We start from the raw sequence: 13,909 nt of genomic DNA, 5'->3' as shown, positions 1-13,909 counted from the left end.
TAGTAAAGTACTCTATGATCTCCTCCTGAACATCCTCCTCCTCAGTATACCAATTACCATCTTCTTTTTGCAGAATTGATATAGTATTACTTCTTCTCCTCCAAGCAACACAACCATGGAAAAAAGAGGTGTTTTTTTCACCTTCCTTGATCCATCTGCTCCTAGCCTTTTGGCTCCAAAAAGTCTCTTCCTTCCTATGGGCTTTAGAGAGATCCTTATGTAATCTATCTAATTGACATCTTTGATCCTCCCTATTATCTTTTTTGACTTTCTCAATATTGTCCTTTAATTCTTTTATTTGCTTCAAAGCATTATTATTGATGCTTCTGTTCCAATTCAACAAAGCAACTCTGCACTCCTTAATTCTCCCATGCAGCTTGAACATTCTGCATCCCTTTTGTTCCTTTTCCCAAGCATTTTTGACAACCCTCCCAACATCCTTATACAATAGTCATTTCATAGCAAAATGGAACCTTTTCCTTCTTCTTTTAATAGTTGGTCTAGTATATATGGCCAGCATACAATGATCCGAGGCATTACACCAAACATGCTTACAAACAGTCTTCCCAAATTCATCCCTCCACTTTCTGGTATAAAGAGCCCTATCTAACCTCTGTTTGATATCCCTACCATTTCCTGTCTTTCCAATCCAAGTCCAGGGGGCAATATTCTGATTAATGAAGTTTTTGAAATCTTTAAAGCTATTTTCAACTCTTTTGTTCCCTTCCCACTTTTCCTCATTGGAAATTATGTCATTCATATTCCCTACTACCATCCATTTGTTTTCCCACATCTGTTTAACCTTTAAAATCTCCCGTTGGTTCCACCTAATATTGCTATCAGTGCTAACATACATACATACACACCACTATGTGTGCTCACTCTTCCCTTCCCCAATCTTTACCTCAATAGAGAAATCACTAAACGGGATGTTTTTAACTTCCAACTCCTTTTTCCAGAAAAGTGCAAGCATACCTGCTTTCCCCACAGGGTCTACTACAAAAATATTCTCAAAGCCAATCTTTGCTTTTACTTTGTTCATAAAATTTTTACTATTCTTAGTCTCCAAAAGAAATACTAAACTCGGAGAGTGGAGCCTAATGGCTTCCTTGAGTTGGGGAACTGCAAGGAGCTCTCTGCCCCTCAACAGTTCCACACCATGGCTCTGATTGGGCCCGTTGGACCCATTTAAGGTAGGACCCCTCCACCTTCAGAGTCACACTCTCTTCTAAGCTTTCTTGACCAGTTTTTGCTTTTTTTCTGCTTCTCCTCAAACAATTCCTCCCCTACTGCTATCTCTTCAATGCCCTTAATCTTCCTTTTCCCAATATCTATTTCTGTAACAGAATTCATGTTTATCTCCCCCAATGGCTTTCTCAAGCTAACCTCTCTAACAGTCTCTTCCACCTTTCCCTCCTTTATAGCTAGATTTGTATCAGATTGAGCATTCTTTCCTTTTTCCTTTAAGGCAGTCTTTCCCTTTCCTTGTTCTAGCTTCTTACAATCTTTAGTTCCTATCCTTCTCTCATCTAAAGTCCCATCTATCCAACATAAGATCTTCTGTTCCACTATTCTTAGCTATCTCACCTTTGGCTTTGTCGTCCTGAGCTTCAGTGGTATTACCACTATTTAGCTCTGTAGCCATTGTGCTGATTGTACTTTCCTCATGTTTTTTGCTTCCTTAGTGTGCTTTCACTTCTTATTTGTGTTCCTTATTCTGTCTTAAATTGCTCTCATTTCCACCTGCACTATCATCATAAAAAGTAAGCAGAAGCTATTTTGGCTTACTCACATTTTCCCTCCTGATGCCATTATTAGTTTCATTTTCCTTGTTACGCTTGTACCAGCTTTTATACCCATTCATTCTAGAAGGACTCCTGGGAAAGCTAGCTCTCATCTGTCACCGATACTGAGCCACCTTGTCTACATTCTGTCCTTTTGCACTATAGTTCCTTTCACTGTGCCCCATCCTTCCATAACAATAGCAAATTTTGGACATCGCTCATAATGAAATTCTATCCAGTGTGGTAGACCATTTAGTCTAACAGTAGTACCCCTCGGTAATGGCTCTATAAGATCTACTTCTATCAGAATTTTCAAGTACCGACCCTTTTTGCTACCACCTATGGGTATAATAATCTCCTTCAAGGAACAGAACGAAACTCCTTTTCTTTTCCCAACTTCCTTGGTAATCCAGTGAAGTGGCAAGTTCTAGACTTGAACCCATATTAAGGTTTTCTTAAATGCCTCCTCATTAGTCTCGATTCCTTCTGTCCATTGTTGCACTATATGAGGTTGGCCATCATAGATCCACGGTCTCCCTCCTAGGACCATCTCCATATCCTGCTTTGATTGAAAGGCAAATTGGAAAAGGTTTGGGCCAAGCTCCACTATTTTCATGTTCTTTGGGTATTTCCACATATTACAAGCAAAGCCTCTTATCCCCCTAATATTAGCCATTTTTTCCCCATATACTTTCCCTATCAAGCTCAAACCACATTCATCCCTTCCACTAACCACATCAAGATCTTCCAAGTGGATTCCATTTTGTTCGACATCAGTTAGAGAGAACTTTTTCATCACTTTCTCCAGGTCCTCCATGACTGGGGACTACCACATGCTACAAGTTTTTAAACTGGCTCACTAGTGTATTACCAGTTGAAAACAAAAAGATGAACACAACTGATAGACAAAATCAACAGGATAAGACTAATAAGTCACAAACCACTGAAATGAAAACCAAACAAACAAGACAGACTAATATTTACCACTAATTAAAGGATATCATTAAGCTCTGACAAAACTATATATTCAGTAGTTTCAATTACTCAAGTTAAATCAGCTTTTGTTAACATTCATTTGGTTGTGTATTAGATTCAATAAAGAATGCTATTGATGTAAGGATTTTGAAATCGAAATATTTGTCTCGCTTCCATGTTCTAAGTATCATTAGTAATAATTTTTTGTCCTAATGGACTTTACAAACTTTATCCCGTTTTCCCCTCACTTGATTCAACCATTGCTTTCCTTTTGTGATAATTTTGATGTTGGAAAATAGTAGGGTGACAGACATCTGTAACCCTCAAGATTACAGATGTTAAGTGAACCGGTTTTTGGGCATCTTTTTTATTTGATTTTGTTCATATTTTCTTGTGTCTTTGTTGTTTCAAGTAAAATCTATCATGACAAAGTTGGATGTCGAATCAACACCATTGCTGAAAACCATCGTCAAGCACCAAAGATGGCAAATAGCAAATAAATATATTACAAATTCTTTTCAATCATAGTAGCCATTTTAACTTGATTTTGCTTATTGCGTTAATGTGCTATGTATTTTTGACAACACATGGGAGTTATTCAAGAAAGCAAGAAGTTTATGTGAAAGGTAAACTATTGCAACATCTCATCTACTATTACTTCCTTTTCTTGGAGATATTATTTTATGTACTTTGTTGGTTTACTGATTTGAGCTTGATATTTGGTTGTAAATCATTTATACTCTTTCCTTTTGAATCAGTTTTCACTTGATTTCATTTACTCGAACATTAAAACTTGGCAAATACGCAGGATTCGTATGGAGAATTTAGTATCAATTAGGATTATAATTTGGACTTACCATTAAAGCTTTCCCTTTTTCTCTTATTTAGTTTAGAACTTTATTTAGTTTCTAAGGCATTTAATTTTGCTTCTATTGAGTTCCAAAAACTTGACATTTTATTTGTTTGAATGCTAGGGATATGTGGGAATATCTTTAAGTGATTTTGGTGTTCCTAATTTATTATGTTACTAACCTACTACATTTTGAACTTTTTTTGTTTAAATAATATTAAATTGCTTATCTTAGTTTTTTGATGTATAGACGAAATTTAAACATTGGATGAGTTTGTGCAACTACTCCATGCTTGGAGCTTTGGCATTTGTTGAGGTTGTTTCATAAACAAAGCCATCAAACTACCCAAATCTGTCCAATTTGGAAGCTAGAATAGGTCAATTTCTTGGAAGTAAATTCCCACTAACATCACTAACATGTATCCATATAATTAACTTCAATGTAACAACAGTTAAGGTTTACTTAAGATATTTGTGCAGCTATATACATCTTGGACTGTTTGACATTGAAATTGAAGTCGTGAGTTCCTATTACCAAGTTCTCTTTCCTTTGTACTACTTGTTTATCGCAATGAATTTTCCTGCATGCATGTTGATTAAAATTCCGTGTTTCTGGTAAACAGATGAACCGCCACGTACTCTTCTTATCATAAGTGAGTACAATGATACTAACATTCTGTATTATCCCTTGGCTCCTTACTATTAAAGTAGCTGTGATCCATGATGTCACAGCTAATGTATTGTCCTTTTTATGCTTTCTCCAGCCTAAAACATTAAGACCAGATGAACGCGTACATATGATGAATCAAAATCAGACAATATATCATATTGTCCTTTTAGAATATCATATGGCTAGAGATTTTAACGAGCTTAATTGAGCTCAATACTTGGTGCTTAGGCTCTGTTCGTACATTATACAAGCAGGGTTCAAGTGCAGTTCGAATATTAATGAATTACAAATATTGTTCGAATGCAATTCGTTTATTTGTATAAATGTTCGATTTCTAACTTGAGTTCGGCTTGTTAAACTATATGAGCCGAATTCGAGCTCAAAATCAAGCTCGAATTTGATTTTAAGCTGATCTAATTATATTTTTAATAAATAAATACATTATTTAGAATAAGCTTAATAGTATTTATTGATTTTTAAAAAATAAATAATGCTAAATTGATGTATAATTACGTTTTTAATAAAATATAATATATATTTAACAATATTAAATGTATTTATTTTTATATTTATTGTTAATGTAAATAATATTAGCAAATTAGGATATTATCTTGTATTAATTAGTATCAATTAGGATCATCAACTAGCATCAATTAGGATCACAATTAGAGACTTACCTTGTATAATATTAGTCTAGATTCATCCTGTATGCCTATATATATTGGCACTATATTGTTGTAGAAATTATGGATTCAATCAACTTTTCTCTCCCAAATATTTCTTCCAACATGGTATCAGAGCCTTTTACTTAAACTCTCCATAATTCTTCGTTTCTCATTCCCTCAAAATTTCTACCGATGTTTCAATTAGTCAATTTTCAGCCGGATTCTCAATCTTGCATCTCTAGCTCTTGTACATCAATATTCTTTTACTCCAGTTCGTGTATTGTCCAGGCCCATGCCTCGTGCTCTGCTTCAGACACAATTTACGCCTACTACTCCAAGATTTGAGACTAACTTGCAAATTTCATCTGTTAACGTCATCATCATTTGGCCAGATCTGATTCACTTCATCCGGTTCATCGGTACTATACTGTTATTTGTCCATTCCTTTTGCGAATATTTTTGGTTATTTATCATCTCCAATGGCTCAAGGTGATGTTTCTCAACCTATTCATATTATTTTTGATGGCACCAACTATTCTCATTAAGCCCAAGCATTCCAAAATTTTCTCCGTAGTCATAAACTTTGAAAATATATCATTGGTGGTGTCACTATCCCTATTGCTGTCGAAGGAAAATCTTCTGAAAAATTTCACATTTTTTTTGAAGAATGGGACAGTGATAATCATAAAATTATCACTTGGATTACCAATACCTCTGTGCCTGCCATTAATCGTCTGTTTAAGCAATTTGATACTGCCAAGGGAGTTTGGGACTTCTTAGTTGATCATTATACTGCTACCGATCTCTCTCGACAGTACCAACTTTCCCTTCAATTGTATGCCATGACACAACAACTTGGTCAATCTGTTCAGGATTTCTACTCCAAGATGGTCTGTCTTTGGGATGAGATTGCTGAATCAGAATCCCAGTGGAACTACTCTAATGAAGCAAAAATATTCTATGCCTACCGTGATTCTCATCGCCTTATTAAGTTTCTCATGACCTTACATGATGACTTTGACTCCACTCGGAGTGCCATTCTCAATAGAAAGCCATTGCCTTCCCTTGATGCTGCTCTTAAGGAGCTTGATATCTGAAGAGACTCGAAGGCATACAACATCTCCTCGCGCTACTGGTCCTTGCCACACCTCGTCAAACTAATTCGGCATCTTGACCACCTAAATCTTCAGCTTCAAAATCAACTATTGAGTGTAGGTATTGTCACCATTTAGGTCATTCTATTTTTGAATGCCACAAACTTCAATGTAGAAAGGGAGGTAAAGGACAGTGTACTTGGAACTCTTCTCCTCACACTATGGCTGCTACTGATATCATCCACCCTCCTGCCACACTTCCTAGACCTGTATCTCCTACTGCTCCTCCTACTCTTTCTGCTACTGATTTGGAGGCCATTGTTTCTCAAGTTCGTGCTCGCAATATTCAACCTTCTGCAAGTGCTTTTTCTGCCACTCTAGATACCTCTTCATGGCTCATTGATTTTGGATGTTGTAACCATATGACCTATAACTCTGACATTTTTTGCTCAAAATCCTTACCTTCACAACCTACTTCCATTTCCACAGCTAATGGTTGTATTATGCCTGTTACACATACTAGTACCATCTCATCTAATGATATTTCTTTATCTGATGTCTATTTTGTTCCTCAATTGTCTCTTAATCTTCTTTCTGTTGGCCAATTATGTGACCTTGATCTTTACCTTTTCTTTTCCCGTAATGGTTGTCTAATTTAGGATCCACTGACGAAAACAATTGTTAGGACCGGGCATAAGAATGGGTGACTGTTCGAATTGAAATCCCTTCATCTTCCACTTTCTCGTGCCCTTGCTGCTCCCACTACGTCTATATGGCATTCCATATTAGATCATCCCTCTCCTGTTAGATTAAAATCTTTAATCTCTGATGGTCGATTAGGAATTGTCAAGTCTGACTCTTTTGAGTGTATGCCCTGTCAATTGGCAAAACAATCCACTTTATCTTTTAATAAAAGTGATTCTCATGCTTTAGTCCCTTTTGATTTGGTCCATTTTGATGTCTAGGGTCCAGCTTCAGTTCCCACTATGGGGGGTTCTTGTTATTTTGTTATTTTTATTGATAATTTTTTTCGATATACATGGATCTATCTATTAAAATTCCGTTCCGAATTCCTCTCCATTTTTTGTGAATTTAATGCAACCGTGCAAACTCAATTTTCTAAAACTATAAAGCTTTTTAGATCTGATAATACTCGTGAATATACCTCTGGTGATTTTGAATCTATCCTAACTTCTCAAGGCATCTTACCTCATTTATTTTGTCCGGGCACTTCCCAACAAAATGGTAGAGCCAAACGTAAACATCACGATATTTTAGATACAATTCGGTCTTTACTCATTTCTACATCTTTACCAGAACCATTTTTGGGGAAGGCTGGTCTTACTGCTGTCTACACTATCAATCGAGTTCCATCTCTTATTCTTCATAATAAATCTCCATATGAGATATTGTTTGGTACTATTCCTGATTACTCCCATCTTAGAGTCTTTGGATGTGCATGATTTGTGCTTTTTCATCATCATGAACAATCCAAATTACAACCTCGTACTTGTCTTTGTTGTTTTCTTGGGTATGACATTACTCATAAAGGCTATAGATGTTATGATCTCATTTCTCGTAAGTTGTGTATTTCTCGCAATGTAATTTTTTGAGAATATAAATTCTTCTCTGCTATCCCTCAAACTACTTTACCTTTCTCTTTCTTACCACCACACTTTACTAATCCTTCTATTGACTTATTTCCTGAGTGTGCCTCCAATGAATCTTCTTCGCCAGTCCTAGAACAGTCCTCTACACCTCCTGATGAGTTGTCTTTTTCAGTGGATCCATCAGCTGCTTCTCCTTCACGGTATCCCTCTCAAGAAAGAACTCAACCAGCCTATCTTTGTGACTACCATTGTTTCTCTGCTTTAGCTGCTTTACATGAGCCTACTTCCTTTCGCGAAGCTTCTTCTAATCCATTGTGTCAGAAAGCTATGGAAGAAGAGTCAGATGCTTTGCTAAAAACTCATACTTGGGACTTGGTCAATTTGCCTCTTGGCAAAATTGCTTCTTGGCAAAATTGCTATTAGTTGTAAGTGGGATTACAAAATTAAAACTCACTTTGATGGATCTGTTAAACATTTCAAAACTTGTCTTGTTGCTAAAGGCTACAGTCTGGAGTATGGTGTTGATTATGAGGAAACTTTTACTCCAGTTGCTTGTCTCACAACTGTTAGTACTCTTATTGCTGTTGCTGCTGTTCGGCTTTGGTCTCTCTTTTAAATGGATGTGAAGAATGCATTTCTTAATGGTGATCTTGCTGATGAAGTTTATATGAAACCACCTCTTGGTTTCCCCACATCCCTCTCATAAAGTTTGTCGTCTTCGTCGGGTCTTGTATGGACTTAAGCAAGCTCCTCGAGCCTGGTTTGCCAAGTTTAGTTCAACACTTATTCAACTGGGCTTTGCATCTAGTCCTTATGATTCTGCCCTTTTTCTACACCGCACAACAACTGTTACTATCTTGTTACTTCTCTATGTTGATGATATGGTTATCACTGGTGATGATTTGGAAGGGATTCAACAACTCAAGCGATCTCTGAGTCAACAATTTGAAATGAAGGATCTTGGATTTCTTAATTATTTCTTGGGTCTTGAGGTGTCTTCGAATACCCATGGCTACTACTTATCCCAATCAAAATATACTTCTAATCTCTTGGCCTCTGCTGGTTTAAAAGATAGCAAAGTTGCCTCTACTCCTATTGAGGCAAATATTCATCTTACTCCTATGGATGGCACATTACTGGATGATCCTACGTGATATCGTCGTCTAGTTGGTAGTCTCATCTATCTAACTGTTACCCGACCTGATATTGCTTATGTCATTCATATCGTTAATCAATTCATGAGCGCTCCTCGTTCTACTCACTATGCTGCAGTTCTTAGAATTCTTCACTATGTCAAAGGCACACTTTTTCATGGATTTCATTTTTCGGCTCATTCATCTCTTGAACTCCGTGCCTACTCTGACGCTAATTGGGCTGGCAATCCTACTGATCATCATTTCACTACTGGATTTTGTTTCTTTCTTGGTGATTCTTTACTTTCCTGGCGTAGCAAGAAGCAATCAATCACTGCCCACTCTAGTTTTGAAGCTGAATATTGAGCTTTAGCTGATACTTCTCAGGAGTTAATTTGGCTTCGTTGGTTACTTGAAAACATGGGTGTTACTCATTCTTCTCCCATTACTATTTATTGTGTTAACAAAAGTGCTATCCAGATCGCACATAATGATATTTTCCATGAGTGCACCAAACATATCGAAATTGATTGTCATTTTGTACGACAATACCTTGTTCGTGATATTTTGAGTCTATCCTCAGGTCGTTCATCGGATCAAATTGTTGATCTCTACACAAAAGCACTATCTCTCGGTCACTTTCATGTTCTCATGTCCAAACTCTAGTTGGTTTCCTTGCAACCACCTTGAGTTTGAGGGGGGATGTTAATGTAAATAATATTAGTATCAATTAGGATCACAAATTAGGATATTATCTTGTATTAATTAGCATCAATTAGGATCATTAATTAGGATCACAATTAGAGACTTACCTTGTATAATATTAATCTAGATTCATCCTGTGTGCCTATATATATAGGCACTATATTGTTGTAGAAATTATGGATTCAATAAACTTTTCTTTCCCAAATATTTCTTCCAACATTTATATTTATATATGTGTCCATGAACTATTAAAATAATTAGCGAGTAAGTTCGTGTTCGACTTGATTATTAAACGAGCCTAATATTATGTTCGAACTCAATTCGAGATTTGAGTATTTTTCGAACTCGAACGAAACGAACATGAACACGTTTGCAAATAGTTTCGGGCTTTTAAAAGCTCTACATGTGACCATATTAGTTGAAGCTTTTGAACTTCCTTATACTAATGCTGGGTTATCTGTAAAATTTATATCAGGGCTGTCTTTAGTTATGTATCAAGGCTATCATATTTGTCTAGAACATAAGAATTCCATCCAGAAGTTTTGACTATTAGGCAATTATGAATTTGGATTTTGAGCTATCCGTACTTCTAGCCTTGAATGTTAAAATCCATGTTTAGAAGGAAGGAGGCATACCAAGTGTATTTCAATTATTATGACTGTTAATATAATTTGTTTTTCTACGTTTTGGTTGGCTGATTTGGATTATTTTTAATGTTGAAGTTGTTCTTTATGCTTTAGATAGAAATACACAGTCCACAAATGTAGCCTTCCTGGGCATTCCTACGTGTAGCGTGAGGCTAAAAAACTAGTCTGTGAGAAATACACCAATCAGACTTGATTGATTGTCCCAATCCCCTATCAAGTAAACCTTAACATCCAATAATCGTCAAAAAGAGAGAAAGTCAGGTTTCTCTAAGAAATCTCTTTTTTCTGCGAAGAGCCACCATTATTTCCTTTCTTGCATGGTGAAGTGTGATTGATAAGCTGAAATTAATAGCAATCAACTTTCGACTCTGTAGCTATATCAAGGCGCTCAATAGAGAGTAGCTTCTTATAAGAACAACTAAAAATAGATGAGTAAAAAACAAGTGTAGCGAATTTTTGTTGCTACCATCCTCGCATAGCTCTTAAAATTAACTCGAAAATTATGGAGATCAACATTAACACAACCAAATATGTAAGAAAGTTAATTTACACATATAAAAAAATGTGTTTGGAAGTAGAGGAATAATATCAATAATATAATAATAACAATAATATGGGTAAAATACCAAAAAAACTCCTTGTGATTTGCCAAATGTTCAGTTTAACTCTTTCTGATTTGAAAATTTACACTATAGATCCCTGTTGTTTCAAATAAATTGAAAATTGGACGGAAAGCATCCAATCTAACGGTTATACATGAAATGTCAATATTACCCCTATATAAATAAACTCCTTATGGGTTGCAGAATGTTTAATTTAACTCCCTCTAATTTAAAAAACTACACTATAGTTCCCTGCAATTTTGACTAAATTAAAAATTGAATGGAAAGCATTTCACGTAGATTAGGGATAATATTGACATTTTACATATAACTGTTAGATTGGATGCTTTCTATCCATATTCAAGTTAGTCGAAATCACAGGGAGTTATAGTGTAGATTTCTAAATCAGAGGGAGTTAAATTGAATATTTGTCAAATCATAGGGAATTTTTTGGTATTTTATTTTCACTCTTTTTTAATTGAACACAATAACATGATACATTACTTATAATGATGAATAAGAAACCAACACAATAAAATATCACCATTAGGCAAAACTGGAGGGAAGCGGAGAGGCCCCCCATCCCCAAGTTTTGAAAAATTAAGCTTTTCTTCTTTGAAAAGTTGAAATTTTCTAAAAGATTTTGTATAAATTTAAATATTTGCCCCTATAAACAAATACAAATATTTTAAATTATATATTAAGTTTTAGTTGAATTAGAGTTCGACCCCTCAAAAGAAATTTTCTAGTTCCACCTATGATATCACCTAATACAATACTCAAATTACTAAATAAGAAAACTATCTGAAACTAAATGTGATTAAAAAAAGGTAGCTAAACAATAATATGAAATCTTTTAGGATTATTAGGCCTGCTTTAGTATGTCAATGATAGTCAATATCATAAGCAAACACTTCTTGACTGTTTTCTTCCAATACTGGCCGAATTATTGTATGCCTAGCCAAACAATCTTTGTTTATTTGTTTATCGTTGCATCATAAATTGTTTGAGCAATTGCTTAAAAATATGGATTCTTTTCCGAAGACAGCTTGTGTAGTCATCTTTATGATGATTAACAAATATACTTGAGTAGGATGAGGACAATAACGATGAACATATATGTGATTTCATTGTTCATGGTTATGAGATAAACTCAATCTCTATTTAATTTTCTATGCCCCTTAAACTTTTCTCTTACTGAAAATCACAAATGGGTAGCCGCCAATCATGCGCGATGGAGAACTTTGTGTTTCTTCTATGTTGGATTATGAGCTCAGTGACTTGTTCCACCTCTTTCACACCTAATGATGAATGTCATATTGTTCCTTTTCCTACCTCTTAATAGTTGTTGAGCATCCTTTGACCAAAGCCGTCTTACCAACACTATTAAGTGGTTCTTCGTGGAATCTCCAAGTTGTTTCGACAGTAGAGGGAACCACTATATATTATCAATGGTATTATTGTCACACATTTAGTCCATATCATATAACATGTTAGTCTGTTTAAAAAGAGAAAAGTTGATCCAGAGTACCATGAATGCTCATAGCAAACAACATAAAATAGAAAATGAACCACATTCTGAAAATTAACAAAAAGGGATCTTAGATAGTGAAATACTTAATAAAAATTTCTTTGGAAGTAATAGAGTGCCAAGATGAGATTACAATATAAAGTCTGATCTTTATATTAGCATAGGCTACTACTTTAGTTATTGAGGCCACTTACTCTGTAACATGCTAAACCATCCCTCAATTGCAATGTAATTTTATTAGCCATCTGTTTGGATCTAAGTTCCATAAATGGATTTCTAGATTGCATTTCCTAAACAAAACTTGTTCTCATTGCCTGTAATCAGCTTGAGTAGTAGCTAATTTAGAATACCAAAAAAAGTGAGCTCATATTTGAGAAAGAAAGAGACTTTAGTTTCAAAATATCATCGCTAATTACATATAATTTATACTTTATTCACAACATTAATGTCTCAAGTAGTACTAAAACCACAAAATATCCCAACAAAATGAAATTCTTCATAATGTGAGAAAATAAAAATTTAAATGTTAACTGTAAAAAAAAAAAACCTTGATTTTCTAATGAGTTGCATTACCATACAAGGATCAAATTGGATACAGAATTAAGTGATGTTACAAAAGAAGCTGAAGGAAAAAACATGGATAGAGGCCATCATCTCCACCTCATAGGAACTAGAGATCACCTCAAGGATGCCTTCGGTATCCAGGGTCATGCAAAGGTTGGTGATGGGGCAGAACAATGATGGGTGACAAGTGAGACTGAAGGTGCGTGCTTTGGGAATATGATGGATGCCGATTATGATGTGAAGCAGACAAGGCTAATAAAAATTTTAGCAATGTGTAAACTCTTGAAGATGCTCTGGCAACTGCTTCTTGTTGATTATAGCGAGACTGCTGTAAAAATATGTGCTTGTGATTTTAATAATTGTTGATGCTTCCATCATTTATAAAAGGGTAAAATGCACTTTACCACCTGCGGTTTTGCTATTTTTCACATAATCTCTCTATGTATTGAAAAGTTATATATAATCTTCTCATGATTTAAATTAAAGTGTTAAAATGACGAAATCTGCATTCCATAACGGAGTCCACTGAAATGCCAAAAGTACCCCTATATGAAGTTAAAAATTATTTATTAACCACGGGGGGCTATGCATATTTTTTGAAAACCATAAAAAGGTTAAGGTAAAATACTAAACCATAAGAGGGTAATATGGTAAAATATAAAACTATAAGGGGGTTATATAGTAAAATATTAAATCATACAGGGTTAAAGTATCACGCATAATATGTTTATATATTTTAGCTAGTCACTTCAACCATTTGAATTTTCAAACAAGGATAATTTTAACATTTTTATGAGTTCTGTTACAGAGAATCATTTATATCATTTTGACGCTTTAGTCTAAACTATGAATGAGCTATATATAACTTTTGAAACTAGAGAGAGTTATATGAAAAATCATTAAACCACAGGATCGTAAATGTATTTTACTGTTTATAAAAATAATCAAGACCAACTCCTCAACCAAGAATTCAGCAGCACAACACATGGAAATGCTTGATACAGAAACTTATTAATAACCAATTCTACACAGCTGGAAAAGATGAACAAAAACTGACTCTATGGTTTTCTTACTCTGAC

At 35.0% G+C, this 13,909-nt stretch overlaps 1 pseudogene; it reads left to right on the top strand.

Annotated features, from left to right (window-relative positions):
* Positions 1 to 8,264: 8,264 nt before the first annotated feature.
* Positions 8,265 to 9,447, top strand: LOC113780458 (annotated as a pseudogene).
* The last annotated feature ends 4,462 nt before the right edge of the window (positions 9,448 to 13,909 follow it).

Source organism: Coffea eugenioides, chromosome 8, assembly GCF_003713205.1.
Source record: "Coffea eugenioides isolate CCC68of chromosome 8, Ceug_1.0, whole genome shotgun sequence".
NCBI classification, from domain to species: domain Eukaryota; kingdom Viridiplantae; phylum Streptophyta; class Magnoliopsida; order Gentianales; family Rubiaceae; genus Coffea; species Coffea eugenioides.
Note: the sequence above shows the minus strand (reverse complement) of the source record. Positions and strands in the feature narration are given on the sequence as shown.